Source organism: Lutra lutra, chromosome 8 (assembly GCF_902655055.1).
Source record: "Lutra lutra chromosome 8, mLutLut1.2, whole genome shotgun sequence".
In the NCBI taxonomy this organism is placed as follows: Eukaryota; Metazoa; Chordata; class Mammalia; order Carnivora; family Mustelidae; genus Lutra; species Lutra lutra.
This window is the reverse complement of record NC_062285.1, coordinates 117,639,823-117,657,054: the sequence shown is the minus strand read 5'-3', so window position 1 is coordinate 117,657,054 and position 17,232 is coordinate 117,639,823.

Genomic DNA, 17,232 nt, shown 5'->3' with positions numbered 1-17,232 from the left:
TAGGTTTCTCTGTAAGAAGAGAACATGATGGGAATAGGGTAACTTTGTAAATCTAACAGCTTTAAAAAAAAATAACAAAACCATAAGAAAAATGGCATTTAATATCTCCCATAGAGATGGACATAATTTCTGGATTATTTCACATGAATCCAATTATCGACTAAAGTTCTCTGAAGAACCTGGACCAGATCCCACACAGTTAATATCCCGCCACAGATGCCATGAAGGAACGTGAGAAGGCAGGAATAAGAAGGGGTCAGAAACATGAACCATGGCGTTGGGCTGGACTGACTGGGGTTCCGAACCAGGCCCTGCATCTCAAGGCCTGTGTGACTTAGGGCAGGTGGCCTGACTTTTCTGACTCTTGGTTTTCTCACCTGAAAACCAGGGGTAACAACAATGACTACTCTTTGGGAGGATGAAGCAAGCTAGTGTGTGTGAAGCACTTACACTCCCCACCCATCACCACTCCTGCAGACGTTAATGGTGGCCCGCATTGTCGTTGCTGAGGTGCTTGTGACCACGGGATGGCCTCTGAAGCTGAAGGCTGTCGACACTCAAAGGTCTGGATTTCGAGCTATTTTTGCAAGCAGTTAACTACTAAAAATAGGAGGCAGTGTTTACTCTCATAGCTTCGGGAAACAGCTATGACTTGGTCTCTGACCAAGTAGATTCGGCGGTAGCACAGGCGGACTGGTAACTGCTTCTCAGTTCAGACCACATCCTGACTGGACTTCACTCCAGGGAAGTTTGGACAACCCAGAAAAGCTGTCCCAGCAAATGTCTGTAGACCAGCCCTTGCAGAAGGCTTTCCAAGAGGAGTGGACCTGTTGCCCTTCCTGTTTCATACAGGAAAGTACAAACATGGCAGAAGCCCCAGGTGACAACCTGGTTGCCAGCTGTAGTTCAGGGACTTTCTGGGTCTTATCACCACCATCACTCTGCATAATGCCAGGGCCGTGACTTGGTGAATTACAGAATCCAGGGTCTGATTCAGAAAAGAGCCTCTTCTTTTCCTAGGAGCTGAGCAGTAAATGCGAGTTTTGTTATAACCCACCCTGTGGACTATTTTGATGATAATCCTAAGAGTTGAGGGCCATCCACACTTGAACTACTACTGGTCTCAGCGACCCAGCAAACATCAGGGGCTCATCTCCCAAAATTATACCTCCCAAAGTCTCTTAAAGACTTACCATACGAACTTTGAATCTTAATTGGAAACTGGAGACATTTCCTGGATTTGATGTTTCTGATTATAGAAAATATGTTCTCATTCCAAGATGCTGGATAGCTCACATGACTTTAGACACACACACACACATATACACATACACACACACAGTATCGTGTATGTGTATGTGTTCTACTAATATTGAAAGTTGACATCATTTTCTTTTTCTTTTTTCTTTTTGACCCATATCTTGCAATCTGTGATATAGGTAGCATTTGTCTGAGTCTATAGTGGTTAACAGCAAGTGATGAATGATGTCTAATCTCTTAAAGATTTTTTAAATTATATTTTATTGTTGTTATCAAAATTGTGCTGAAAATTTCCTAATATGTGTTATGTAATGCATCAAGAATGAGTACCCATGCTTTATTTTCACCCACACAATAGATACAAAAGCACTGAATGGAATCAAAGATCCTACAGTTTGGAAGGGACCTAAGGAAATTATCTAAAATGCTGGCTAATTGAAAAACTAGTAAGATAATTATTTATAGACAAAATTACTGTCCACAAAAAATTCTAAAAGAATCTTCAGACAAACTATCAGAATCACAAAGGTTGCTGGACACAAATGAATATTAAAAAATCAATAGCAGAAAAAAAATCAATAACACCATATCCCAACAGAAAACTAACAAAGGTATAATTATGAAACAAAAACAAGATTCCATTACCTGGGGAACTTATAAACATGTCTAACAAAGGAAATACAAGGTCATTATGGAATAAAGCTTGACTGATGCAGAAAAAAAGACCTGAATAAATAAAGTGTCTACTATGTTCAAGTATGAGGTGAGAAGACTCAAAGATGGCAATTCTCTCCAAATTAATCTGCAAATTCACTGCAATTACATTAAAATCCGTATGTTTTTCCCCCATGGCATTTGACAAGTTGATCCACAAGTTAATATCAGAATAAAGAACCCAAATTGCCCAAGATGACTTAGAGGAGCAAAGGAAAACAGCTCATGCTCCAGACAGCAAGGCTTATTCTTTTTTTTTTTTTTTAAGATTTTATTTATTTATTTGACAGAGACAGATCACAAGTAGACGGAGAGGCAGGCAGAGAGAGAGAGAGAGAGAGAGAGAGAGGGAAGCAGGCTCCCTGCTGAGCAGAGAGCCCGATGTGGGACTCGATCCCAGGACCCTGAGATCATGACCTGAGCCGAAGGCAGTGGCTTAACCCACTGAGCCACCCAGGCGCCCAGCCAGGCTTATTCTAAAGCTACGGTTATTTCTGAAGGATGGCATTGGTGCACAGACAGAAAAGTAGAACAACAAAACAGAATAGAGAGCCCACAAGGAGACCCACACTTACAGGAAAACTTGATGTACAACAGAGATAACATTACAAATCAGTGGGGAAAGAATAAGACTATTCAATAAATGGTGTTAGATCAGTTCATTTTCCAATTGGAAAAAAAAATTTTTTTTTTAAGATCTTATTTATTTATTTGACACAGAGAGAGATCACAAGTCAGCAGAGAGGCAGGCAGAAAGAGAGGGAGAAACAGGGTCTTCGCTGAGCAGGGAGCCCAGTGTGGGGCTCAATCCCAGGACCCTGAGATCATGAGCCACCCAGGTGTCCCGGAAAAATTTTTTTAGAAATCCATACTTCCCCTCATCCATAAACTTAATTTGCATGCCAATTCAGTAACTAAAATAGAAAGCTCAACTTTAATATTTTGATGAACTCTGGGTGGGAAAACATAAAACATAAAGAACAAGATTGGTAAATCTGACTGTGGTAAAAACTTAAATGTAAACCATCATTTAAAAAAGTAAACAGAAGGGCACTGGGTAGCTCAGTTGGTTAAGCATCCAACCCTTGATTTCAGCTCAGGTCATGATCTCAGGGTTGTAAGATCAGATCCTGTGTTGGGCTCTGCACTCAGCATGGAGTCTTGAGATCATCTCTCTCCCTCTCTCTCTGCCCCTCACCCCACTGTGCGCTAGCTATCTTTCTCTCTCAAATAAATAAATAAAATTGTTAAAAAATAAAAATTAAAAAGTAAACAGATGAGCTAAAACTTGGAAGAAAATATTTTAATGCATAAAACCCAAAAGGGGTGCCTGGGTGGCTGTTGGTCGGGCAGCCGACTCTTGATTTCAGCTCAGGTCATAATTTCAGGGTTGTGGTTCGAGCCCCAGGCCAGGCTCCATGCTTAGTGGGAAGCCTGCTTCTCTCTCTCTCTCTCTCTCTCCCTCTGCTCCTCACCCCACTCTCATGCTCTCTCTCTCTCTCTCTCTGTCTCTCAAATAAATATATAAATCTTTAAAAACAAAACAAACATAAGAAAGGTGTTTTCAATGCATAAAATCTAACAAGGGATTATTATCCAAAATATATAAAGAACTCCTACCCATCAACAAGAAAAAACCAAACAGCCCAGTGGGAAAGTAGGCATAGGATAGGAAGAAGGAATTCCCAGAAAAGAAACATAGGACCAAAAAACATAGTCACTAGCGGTCAAGAAATGCAAACTATGACAACAGTGGCCCTCCATTTCATATCCAGTTGTTAAAAGCACCAATACCAAATGTTGAAGATGTGGGGAAATGGAAATGCTCATACACAGGTAGTGACTATAAATTGATATAACCTCTTTGGAGAACAATTTTGTACAAAATTGACAATGGGCATGCCCAGACAGCTCAGCAATTCTATCGCCATTTTTGTATCCCAGAGAAAGTCTGGTATCTTACCCATAAGAACCCATACTTGAGGATGCTTTTGGCAGAACTGTGTTTGGAGAAACAGATACACTTTAAAGTCTACTAACAAAAGAATAAACAGAGAGTCTGGTATACTCATAGAATGGGATATACATAGTGGTTAAAATGAATTAACTTGGGGTGCCTGGGTGGCTCAGTGGGTTAAGCCTCTGCCTTCGGCTCAGGCCATGGTCCCAGGGTCCTGGGATGGAGCCCGCATCGGGCTCCCTGCTCAGCGGAGAGCCTGCTTCCTCCTCTCTCTCTCTCTCTCTGCCTACCTGTGATCTCTGTCAAATAAATAAATAAAATCTTAAAAAAATGAATTAACTTTATCTAAAAGTATCAACATAAGTAAATCTTGAAACACAGTGTTGAATCCTAAAGGCAAACTGCAGAAGGATTAGGTGATACCAAGCCTTGTCATCTTTTTTTTTTTTAAGAGTTTATTTATTTGACACAGAGAGAGAGAGAACTCACAAGTAGGCAGAGAGGCAGGCAGAGAGAGGGGGGGAAGCAGGCTCCCCGCTGAGCAGAGAGCCCGATGCAGGGCTCAATTCCAGGACCCTGAGATCATGATCTGAGCCAAAGGCAGAGGCTTATCCTGCTGAGCCACCCAGGCACCCCAAGCCTTGTCATCTTATTAGAAGGTATCAGATTCCTTCCAACTTATCTCTTCCCTGAAATACTGCAACAGCCCAATGGCTTACCCATTTGTGTCCCTTCTTAGGCCATCTTCCCCTTGGCAACTCTGGCACATTCCTGCTTATATCTTTCAATGGCTTCCCACAACAGCCTTAATAAAATCCAAATTCCTTATTAAGGTCTCCTTGGCCTTTCCCAATCCCCTCTACCCAATCCCTACCTCCTACCCTTCGATGCCCCCTCCCTCCATGCCCCCTAGTGTTCACATCACCCCAGCCTCTGTGTGAGTCTTGGTCTTCCACGGACACTTGGAGCTCATTCTTATGTGAGGGCAAAAGCACTTGCTTGATGTTCCTTCTGTTTGCCTTGTTGTTTCTTACCATTTAGGTTTCGATTTTAAATGCAGTATCTTCAGCAAAGCCTTTCCTCAGTGCCCTACCAGCCCCTTCATTCCCCTAACCCCGCTAATCTGAACCACAATATCCTATTTCATCATTTTCATACATTTACAGATACTCTCATTTATTCATAGTTATATATTTGGGAAAAGGGTTTTGCCTTATTCACCATCATATTCCGAGGGACTAGAACAGTGCCCACCACATAGTAGGCACTCAATAAATATTTGTTGATTTGTTTATGTCAATGTTTAAAACACACAAAACTATGCTATAGGATGTTACAGTTACCTAGTTATGTAGAAAAAGAGAAAACCAAGGACAATCACTGAGGTAGAGTTTATTTCTGGGAAGGGGTCAAAAGGACAGAGAGTGGGACAAAGAAGCTTTAAAATCAATCCAATTTTTTTTTAAGTCACAAAAGAAATATAACACTTATTAAATCTGCATCATGTTAAATTTGAGTAGTAGTTATATAAGTATCGTGCTTTTCTAATCAAGATATTTCATAATGAAAACATAATCGTGCTTCAAAGAGATATGAAATGACAAAGTGAAAAGAGATAGAGAACAAATTAGTAGTCATCAGGGTTTAGGAAGGAAGCATAGGGGCAGTGCCCATACATGGGAGCTCTTGGTGGTAACTGAGAAGTTCTATATCCTCCTCCTGCTCGAGCTTACAACCTCCAGGTAATAAAATGGCACAGAATCATACAAACACTTTATACCAACGTCAATTTTGTGGCCTGCATGTGCTAGTTACATAAAATGTAATCACTGGGGGAAACCGGGTGAAGGGTATACAGGTCCTCTCTGTCCCTCTCTGTATGCTCTTCACAACCTGCAGTGAATCCATAGTTTTTGTTTTTGTTTTTTTTTAAGATTTTATTTATTTATTTGTCAGAAAGAGACAGAGAGAGCACAAGCAGAGGGAGGGTCAGAGGAAGAAGCAGGCTCCCTCCTGAGCAAGCAGCCTGATTTTGGGGGGGCCAAGGGGATCATGATCTGAGCCAAAGGCAGACGCTTAACCAACTGAGCCACCCAGGCACCGTCATAGTTATTTTTTATAAAAAGAGAACTATGCAGCTCACCTTACCTAATACCATTTCTATCTGACAGATGAGACAAGTAAGGCCCTGAAAAAGAGAAGCCATTTTTGGTAGGTGGTGCATGGGACACAGGACTGGGAGACCTACAGAACTTGCAGTTTTCTTTGAACAATCAAGTCATCAAATGCAAGGGTCTAGATCCCTTGGTAGCCCTTCCTTAGGACTCTGAGAGTACACTGACTTCCCAGTGAGGGACTCGGGCTGTAGAGCATACCTGCAGATCCCAGATATTAAAATGGGATAAACCTGCCTCAAATCCCAACCCCACCACTTATGAAGGGATGGCTTCTACTTCCAACTCTTTGAGCCTCGGTTTCCTCATCTGCAAAATAGGGACAATGTGAATACATGCCACACAGGGCCTTTAAATCGAGTAACACATGCAAAGCGCTTGCATAAAACTTGGCACGTAGCATGGGAAGAGTGCAATTAAAAGTCAAGAAACACATTCTATTAACTGTGAAATAGGGACGCCTGGGTGGCTCAGTTGGTTAAGCGTCTGCCTTCAGCTAGGGTCATGGTCCCAGGGTCCTGGATCGAGTCCCACATTGGGCTCCTTGCTCGGCGGGGAGCCTGCCTCTTCCTCTGCCTGCTACTCCCCCTGCTTGTGCACTCTAGCTCTCTCTCTCTCTCTCTGACAAATAAATAAAATCTTAAAAAATAATAATAATAATTCCAAATACGTTCACTATTTGTCCCAGGGTCCCACCTTTGCATGGTACTGTCCAACCATAAAACCAGTTTTTGTGTTGGGTCAAGTGCGAAGGTTCCTACTGTGAAATAGTAAATTGTGGCTCAGTGGAGGGAAGGGGATGAAGACGAGAATGAGGCAAATTCCCTTCACTGCTTATGTCTCCTCTTTGTTATTAGAAAGTGGTTGGGAGACCCAACCAGAGGAAAGGAAAAGAAAAGAACACAAAATAAAATGATTTATTCGATTGGTGTGAACCCACCGACTACAATAAGATAGAATCACGAGTTCAACGCCAAAAGAATACAGACTCTGTTAGACTGACCAGACATAGAGCTCAGAACTGCCATATGCTTCAAGTTCCCAAAGGCTAGACGGCAAGACTCTAGACTGTGGCTGTTTAAAGTTAAAAAGAAAAATGAGGGCCCTTCTTTTCTTTTGGTCAGGAACTAACTAAATGTAAAACTCCTGAAAAGCGAGGGAGTCTGCGAGGAGAGCCGTCGGGCTCCGTTTTCAGTTGGCCGAAGAAAGGCATTCCAGCTCCAGACTTGCACACACACACAGGCAAGAAACTGGAGACTCCGTTTATTCTCAAAAGGTACATTAAAGTTGACAACAGACCCACTTGAAATTCTGAAATCAGGGCAACAAAGAATTGTAGAAAGAACCGGTCTCTCAAATGAATTTATAGTGACAAGGTCTGTGCGGCGTCTGAAGAAATAACCTAAGTCAGGTGGCTGGAAAAGGGAACGATCTAAAATGCAACTCACTTTTAGAACTAAATCACAGAAATTTGTAAAAACTCTCTGAGGTTTTCCTAAAGGGACTTGGAATCAGTAAAATATGGGCCTATTATAAAAAGAGAAAAAAAAAAAAAGTTGAGCATGTTTTTCTTTTCAGGAATGAGAGAGATCCCAAAAGCAAAGCCACCCCCTCACAAACGCCTCTAAATCTGTAATACTTATGACAAGAAGTGCTTGTTTCACTTTGACAAGATTTTAAGCACACTAGTAAATCTGAGTTTAATGCCCATCCAATATTTTGCAAAAGTAATGAAGTCAAGGTAGTAAAAGAACTCTCAATAAATCTCTACTTTTAAAGCATTACTGACAAGAAGAATTGGTACCCTGTGTTTCTGGCTGGCTTATTCAATTTGACATAGTAGCAGAATGTAGTAAAAGTTGCTTGAAGTACTGGTTACATAATGGTGAGATTCTTTTTTAATTTTTATTTAACACACAAAGATTAACGACCTACAAGCATTAATTTTCCCCTTAACTCCCGGTGTTCGAGAGCTCGTATTCCTCCACTAACTCTCTTATGTAACATTCTTTCTAGCAATGTGAGCAAATACGTATTCATATTATCAGCCATCAGAGCAAGAGAATTCTCTACAATGAATTAATTTCATATTAACTACAAAAGAAAAACCAAACCAAAACAAAACCAGAATTACTTCTAAGCTAGTAAGGTGAATAAAAGGAACCAGAATATTTCTTCTCATGGAAAAGAAAAATGGAAAAATCATATCCACTCCATTAGTATTTTATAAATTAAAGGACAGAGTTGGTAAATAATAGCTTCTAAAGTCTTAAAGGACTTAAAAAGTTATAAGAGTTAGACAGTAGAATATATAATAGCTAAGAAACATCTTTGTTTCACTTTTAAGCCTTTTTACAGAATATGTAGAAAGTTGTAAAAATGAAAGTACTGTAATATTGAAGGTCAGTTTTCATCAAAATGAGAGGAGATTCAGGGTTTAGCTAAAATTTCCTATCTCAATTTCCTATCTTAACAGTACCTGCATCTCTCCTTAAATTTAAAAACATTAACTTGAATTCATTACCTTCAGAATTCATAGTATAAAAATGTATGTATGCGAAAATGGTAAAAGCATCTGACCTTAGAAACCAATTTATTTTTCCCTTCTTATTTCAAAAACAATTTATTTCCAAATTTCCAAAGCAAATAATCTCCCAGGTGCTTCCCGCCAGTTGTAAAGACATTCTATTTAGGGACAACATTGGAACAACACATTTCACCTCCTCTCTCTTCCGCCTGGCTTCCAATGTGTTGCTGGGAAATTAAGAGTTTGGAATTAAGAGTTTTAATTAGGCAAGCTTTCTATGCCTGTTGGTTTATTTCCTTTATTTTAAGGCATTAGTCTCTGCATGGTGTAGTGGAGTTGTGTACAGAACCACAGAGGGTCAGAAATGGGAGTTATTTTTATTTCGTTCAGTTTGTTTGTTTTTCCTTTTTTGCTGACACCTAGATCCTATTCTGGTGTGACTGTGTTTTTGTTTAAGATGACTTTGGAGGGCAAGGGAGCAGGGTTTTAAAGGGGTCATTTTCCAAATAAGCAGGTCATTTGTGAAACAAAACACGTGTGAAAGTTCTGTGATTCCCAAAGAGTCGGCTATAATGGACAAGGTATTTTGGGGTGCTACTGTGACTTACACAGCAACTTAACAGCCACTCGAACCACAAGTGTTTTGAAATGTGACTTGCATCTTGGTATCTGGTTATACCTTGTTTTCACCTGTAATAGATTTTAACTATAAAAACCTTAAATTAAAAAGAAGAAAATGAGCTGTTTCTGGGTCGGTGGATGGCTTTAAGCATTCGAAGTCATAAGCAGATTAACTGTCCCACGGGGCGGGGGGGGGGGTTAGACTCCAGATACGGAGTCAAATCACTGTGGTTAGAACCACAAGCAAAATTATTTCCCTATCTAGAACTAGGAAAGCAATTAGTTGTCCATAGACCTGGCCACCCGCTCTGGTATTAGTGAGTGGGTATGAGAGGGTAAGCGGTTGATTGGAAAAGAAACAAATACAAAACGAGAAAGCAGGAAGAGAGAACACTGATGGCAGAGGAGAGAGAGTAGGGATGACAGGCTCCTTTCAGGAGGAACTTCGTACCACGGCTCTGCTTAATCAATGTCCTTTGAACAGAACTAATGGAAGATGATATTATTATACATTTTTTTTTTTTAAAAAGGGGGGGTTTCTGAATCTGCCCTACGATTTCTAGAGACAGTCCGTTGATTTAACTGAAGCCACAGTCAAAGCATGAAGCCATGTGCCTGCCCCCTTGCTCTGGATGTCTCTGATGGGGCTGTGCTCAGGCTGTGCCTGAGCTTCTCAGACTGGGTGCTGCGCCAGGCCTCTGGCTGGTTCTAAAGGCCCCAGGGCAGGGCACTTAACATACCCCTTCCATTCATTTCTGGAATGGAAATTTAACTTCCAGGTCATTTAATTAGCAAATGAACAAGCTCATTTGGTCTCAATACTAAACATGCTGTTTAAAAATTAACAGTATTGAAAGGAAAACCTTCAACTATGCTTACAACTTAGAAGATGGTTATTTTTTTAAGGCTGAAACATTAATCGGTGCAATGCTTTTGGAATTGGATTTGGAAATATCTACTAAGATGTTAAGGACCCTAAAATTCCACTGCTTGAAACGTACTCAACATATATATTCCCATAAGCACACAGCAATGTTGGCACAGAGATTTTTTTTTTCCTGCATCATTGTAACAGCAGAAAACCAGAAACAACCTAAATTTTGCCTGTTGGAAAGGGATTCGATTCAATCAGTGAAGGTGCCTTCAGAGATGGAATCCTATAGATGTTGAAAAGAACGTGGGTGAGCTTTTTGTTACATAAAGATGCATAAAGCTATATAGATATGGAGAGATCCAAGATATTAAAATAAAAATACTAGATTGCAGAGCAGAATGCATAGTATACTATTTGTCCTTAAAAAAAAAAAAAAAAGATTTAAATATGTGCCTAGTCTGTGTTTTAAAATTCTGGAAGAACAAAAAAGAAACTTTTAACAATAGTGACCTCTGGATAGGAGGTTGACAATTTTATTTTTCACTCCCTATGCTTCTGAACCGTTTCAATTCCTAATCATGGTAATAATAACCACGTTGCTAGTTTTAGAGTAAATAAAAACTAGCTAACCATATAAGCTTATATTAAACCCACATTAGCAAGACCCAAACGGATGCTCCTGGAGGAGACAATCCACGGAAGCCACATTCTCACGTATATCGGGATGACTAGCCTGAGGGAACAGATGTTAACCCATTAGATGCACAGCAAAATGTGAAACACAGTCGTTTCCTCTCAGTTCCCGGCTCAGCTGGTGTATTTCCAATACTGAGCGCGATAACATCGGTCTATGTCTAAAGGGCTCCTTTGTCTCAACGCTGCATGGGGGGGAGCTGCCCCGCCACAGCCACCACGGAGCTCGTCGCTCAAGCAGGGCTGGACACAAAGGACTTTTTCTATATCACCCAGTGGCCCGAGATCCCTTCCGCGGTCACAGCCTGTGTGCACGTGTCGCAGACCTTAAGAGCCAGCCCCTGAGCAGCTCTGTTAGAAAACTCCCAAGTAGACGAAAAGCAAACCATTATAAGTAAGCTTCCTCCTCCGCAGACAGGCAGAGAGACAGACACACACACACACTTTCTTCTCCAGACTCCCGTCTTTTTCTCCCTCCTCTGACTGTTCCTAGAAATACCTACAGGGCTATTTCGTTTCTGGTCTTGTATATAGAAATCAAAATCAGCTTGTGTCCAGTCTCTCGGAGCAAGTCTCGGTTTCTAACCCCATTTATCGACCAAACAAGTTCTCTCTTCTGACACTGCATTAACCTACTCAATAAACGCCTTGGGAAAAGTTGGGTTTGAAGGTCTGTCACTTAAATATGTCTTCCAAATATAAAATTTTCCTCCACTGTAATTACATTTCAATAATGCATTTAAAAAAAAAAAAAGTCACTTTGCTCACAGAGCTTTCTGAGGCTTAACTACAGTGCCAACAAGTAAAAACTTGCTCTCCAGCCAGTCAGTGTTAAGGGAGAAGCCAGTAAGTTTAAAGAAAAGTTAACTCATTGTATTCTCAGGTAATCTCTCTTACTTCTTCGCTAATAGTCTCTAACTTGCCCTTCAAATATTTATAATACAAACGAAGAAAAGGCATACAAATTGGGAGGCTAACTTTTCCATAATGTACTCTTTCTCCCAAACCCTGCCCACCCTCCCTCCAAAAAACAGTAAGAGGAAACAAACAAATCTCAAGGTTAACCCCAAAGTAGTCTCTCTAATTACTGGGTTGAGAAATGTTATATAGAAAATAAGGGGGAAGTGTACCTTTTTCTAAAAATTTGGGGGCTCATCTAGTGTCAGTAGTTAAAGCTGTATTTTAGTGCATCAGTGGCTCTTAAAAGTCCAGATAGTTGCTTATTTTTGCCATAAATCCCTATTAACAATCCAGGACTTTGTCAACCTTTTCGGCTTTGGCACTAATGGAAGGCGCTATTAACAGCCCTCAAAACTAAAGTTACTTTATTTCTTCTGCCACTTGAGAAAAAGTTCTGCCACAAAATTCTAATAACACTAAGTTCCTACAAATCAACTTGGAAACGTCTAAATGTGTTTTCCCTAGAAAAAGTGCCAGACATCACTTTTATCTGGCAACCATCAAAACACATCAGACCACAAAACTATACATTCCTGGACCTCACAAGAAGCATGACAAGGAATTTCGGCCAGCCAACGGAGGGTTTAGCCGTAAACTCTATCTGCAGTCTACAACATGGGCAACAACTGAAATTTACCTCTGCTACCAAGCCAATGAACACCACTCCCCACCCCTGGGGTCCCCCACAGGGGAAAATTTCAAATCCACCATCTCCATTTCTGGTTTGAGATTACAAAGGATTATTCGACTCACCATCATGCTAAACTCACTTACACAGAAACAACCAGAAAGCCCCAGTAATGGAATTTTTATTTGCACATTCCGTGTTATTTTATATGAAGACAAATGACAGAAAACATGGGAATTTAGGTAAAACACCAATTTCCTAGAATGTCACGGTTGGGAGAACGTGCGTAACTAGAGTATGGCATAATTGATGTACATGCTGACCTCAAAAGAGGAAATACCTTTGGAATCTATCAGTCATTTATTCAACACCTAAAATGAAAAACACAGTGGGGATTACAAGGCAGCTTCCCGCATGGAATTTGCCATCTAGGGAAGAGAACACGAGAGTTCAGAACTAGGATTGGCAGGTGGAGAGGAGGGGGACTGAGGGATAGTTATTTTTCATGATGTCTTTCCATACTGCTTTAATTTTTTAAAACCTCGATACATGAATGACATTATTAAAGGCTTAAGAGCTGAACATTAGCGATGGGAAGGAAGAGACAGTTATGACAAGCAGTAGGAAGAATTCTGCTCTAGCCAGAAACCTGATGGGGAGTAGGGGACACGCAGATCTCCCTCTGCCTTATGTCCCAGATATATCAACAAGTTCTGGCTCTCTCTAGAATCTCCCATAAATTCTTCCTCCTCATCTTCCTCCCCACCACTACCTTAGGCTGGACCACCTGCTCACAATCCCCTTCCTCTAGTACTTGAGTTCTGACCTCTTTTTTTTTAAGGATTTTTTTTTTAGAAGATTTTATTTATTTATTTGACACACAGAGAGAGATCACAAGTAGGCAGAAAGGTAGGCAGACAGAGAGGGGGAAGCAGACTCCCTGCCAACCAGAGAGCCCAATGCGGGGTTCGATCCCAGGATCCTGAGATCATGACCTGAGCCAAAGGGAGGCTTTAACCCACTGAGCCACCCAGGCATTCCACCTAGATTTATATTTGAAAGAAAAGCTTGATTTCAGTTAGATATTAATGACAAAAACAATGTAATTTTTTTTTTCCTATCCAAGTTCGCAGACCCCAAGCATTCTTTCCAGGGATCTGTTGGAAACCCAGGGGCTGGATTAAGAAGCCCCGATCTAGGGTCACACCTCAAGACCAGCATCCGCATTGCCATCAAATCTGAGGCTATCATTCTCCAGGTCAAAAGTCTTCCATAGCTCCCTTCACTTCCTGGGGACAATGCAAACACTTCTGAAAGGCAAACAAAACCCTTGGAGCTCTGTTCTCTGCTCACCAACTTGGACTTATCCCCCAACTCCTGGAATTCCCTCACCCTGCTTCTAGCTCAGACCAACTCATGCTGTCAACACCAGTCAAAAGCTGCTCCCTCCCTCTCTTGCTGCCTTCAAGCAGACAGAAGCATTTCTTCTCTGCTTCCCCTGCCTACTGGACATACCTCACTATAGGGATTCTCTTACTGTACTTTGGTCAATGACATGTGTCCCGCCACACCCAGAATCCCTTTGAGGCAGTGACTGTTTTTGAACTTTCGGCTGCATTGCCTCGTGCCTGTCACATGCTCAGTAAATATCTGATGATGGACTGAGTGAATGAAGGACTAGATAAATGACATAAACATGAAGAGGGAGAAGTCAAAGACAATGGCACAGTTTCTGATGTGGTTATTGTAGAAAAAAAATGGAGAACGAAGGGAAAATTGTGTTCAAGAAGTTTTAAATTATGTACAGATTGTAATTTTTTCAAAGATATTAACTCATGAATGCAGCAGAGCAGAACTGCCTGTGAAAACCCAGCTTTATTCTGGTATTCCTACTACACACAAATATGCTACAGAAAAAGACCCAAACTAGGAATAGGATGCATTCTAAAACAAGGTTTGCAAATCCATTGTTCGAAATTTAGAATACAGTTTCCCTCGGAAGCGAGTTAAAATTAGTAAGATGTCCAATTTATCTCACAAAATCCATGTGCATTGTCATGTGCCTGACTGTCTCTATGTTCGGCTGAAAATTGGGAGAAAGTAAGACTGTCCAATGCTGTTACCATATAGCCAATTAAACAGAACAGTAAGCAGAAGAAGCGAATGGGCATATTATTTATCTGGAATATTGATATTGGAGAAAAGACAGGTTTAATTTTAGCAGGGGGAGGAAGCCCGGAGAGATATTTATGAAGATCAGAAGGAACTTCTAGTTATTTCAGAAGCTTTTGCGGTAAGTAGCCCTAGCTCTTGAATATGTATAATTTCACTTCAAGACTTACGCGACTGTTTCCCTTTGGCTCTCACAAAGGAAAGAGAGAAGCTGTTTTGCAGTACTTGAAAGTTTTGGAAGACAAAGGGGAAGGAGGAATGCAATTCAAGAGGCTATGTGTGTCCTACAAAGGTTACCTGAGGTCGAATTAGCCAAAATATTTAAAAAAAAAAAAAAAAAAAAAAAAGGAAGCTAGCTTTATGGGGCATGGTATAAGTGGGGACTATTCCTGCTGCTCTCTGAATGTTTCTGGTTTTCTCCGAACCCTTCCTGGGGACTGGGGAGGCAGGGCTGCCTGGCCCCCTGGTGTGTGGGCTGCACCATTTTGCAGAGAGCTGGCCAGTGGGTGGAGGGAAGTGACCGGGCTTGGATTTCTCCTTCCCCACTGGCTAGGCACCTCAGCCACGTTTTAGGAGGTGCCTGCTTTGGCAGCCTGGGTTCTAAAACGACTTAGGGGAATCCCCCCCACAGCTCCCCTCCCCACCTCCCGCCGTCCCCTGCCCTGTGACATCTGGCAGGTACGTATGGGCAGAGAAATCTGTTAGGATAGAAGCTGTTGCTGTTTTCCACCACAGAGAGCGTGGGGCCGTTTGTTCTGTAGCATAACCTAGTTTATTATGAGCGACACATTACTCATCTTGTTTACCTCCAGAGAAAAGAAGAGAATGACAGGGATGACACAACGGCTGCCTTGGACAGAGACCTAAAGGAGAACAGAGGAAGGGAGAAGAGGAGTCCGTTGGACGGAAGGGATCTTCCCCGGCGGGTGCTCAGGGCTTGGGCCCATCTCGTTTGACTTTCAAAATTAAAGACCCCATAATTACCTGTCAGGCAGACGGGGTCCTTGCCTTCTTGCTATTAACTGCATATGACTAGAAGGTACATGGGTACGTGGCCTCGCATACATCATTGAGCTCACGCTAACTGGAGCCCTCAGAGCTTAAAGGCATTTGCAAGCTTGAGAAAGAGGATGCAAGAGTGAAAAAAAGCTTGGATTTGGGAGTCATACTGGCTGGAGTTCAAATCTCAGCTCTCCCTCTTAAGTCACTAAATCCCTCTATGTGTCCACCCCCTTATCTCTAAAATGGAGGTAAAAACAGAACCTACTTCAAAGGTTTGTTGGGCGGCCAAATGAGGTCCTATTTGTAAAGTGTCAAGGGCAGCATCTGGCATTACTAAATGTTCTAGCTTTTTCCAGTGCCCTGGAAGCCCAAGATCAGGCTTGTTATTGAAGGGCCGCCTCACAGGAATGCCCTGAGCTTAACCAACCCCCATGGCCTACCAAGTGCAGCTCCAAGCTGGATCTCGTGGGAGGGCTCAACCATGACTGAGTTCCCCCAGGTACTTCCTCCAGTAACAGCTGCACACCCCCAAAGGCGTGCCCCACTTTAAAACAGATCCAGGAAAATCCAAATACGCAAGGTGGATAGATTGGGGCAGGATCAATCATGCTCCAAGATTCTTTTCTTTCTTTCTTTCTTTCTTTTTTAAGATTCTTTTCATTTTACCAAAGAATCCAAGATTCCAATAATCTTTTGCAGGTTTTTTCTTTTTCTTCTTCTTCCCTTTTTTTTTTTTTTTTTTGAATCAACTGCTTGACAAAGAAAAGGAAAACAATAAAGCTCTGTGGTTTTCTTGTCCACTGAGGATCAATCACAAATGAGAATAATCTATAACCTATGTAGGTGGGGAAAATAACTTGTGAAAGTGCGACCAGTGCCCACGATTTTCTAGGAGCCCATGTCTAACCTTGCTCAGGGAGCAAAGACAGCCCTCCCGGTCCCTTGATAAAGAAAATGTATCCAAAGAGTTAATGTGAGAAGAGATGACACATCAGATTCCCGTTTCTCCATCACAACCAAGATCTGAAACCCCAAACTCGAACTCCTCGATTACAGGGTCACCCTCAAAGATCCGCAGCTGGGGGGAAACACAAAATTCTTCTAACTAACCAGGATGAAAATGCAATCAATGGACTCCAGCTGTGAAAACGTCCACAGTTAAAAGGGAATTATTTTTCTCAAAATAAATGAAAATGTATTATGGCATAGAGGTAAGATCTACACTATAAGTTTATGTTGTAACTGAGACTCCACAAAAATGCGGAGACTGCCTCTCCCGGGGCCACTCCCATCCCAGTGGGAGAGAGATTGTGCACACATCTGCGCACTTGGGGTACGTCATTGGAAGGGATCAAAAAAGCAGGAAGGTGCCAAGCTTCTCCTTTTACAGATAACAGAGGCCCTAAGAGATTTGGTGCCTGGCCCCATGTCAAACGATCAGAAATGGACCCCAAGTTTTCCCAGTCCTCAAAGAAGATGTCGGCTACCTGCATTTTGACCTGAGCCCATACTTTCTAATGGATTACATTCTTTCCAGCTTATCTCTGAACTCAGGCAAAAGACCCTGCAGGCAAAGCATCCCATGATGGGAACCAAAACTACCCCTGAAGGAATCAGGACTGCCCCGAAGCCAGCAAGACTCCTGAG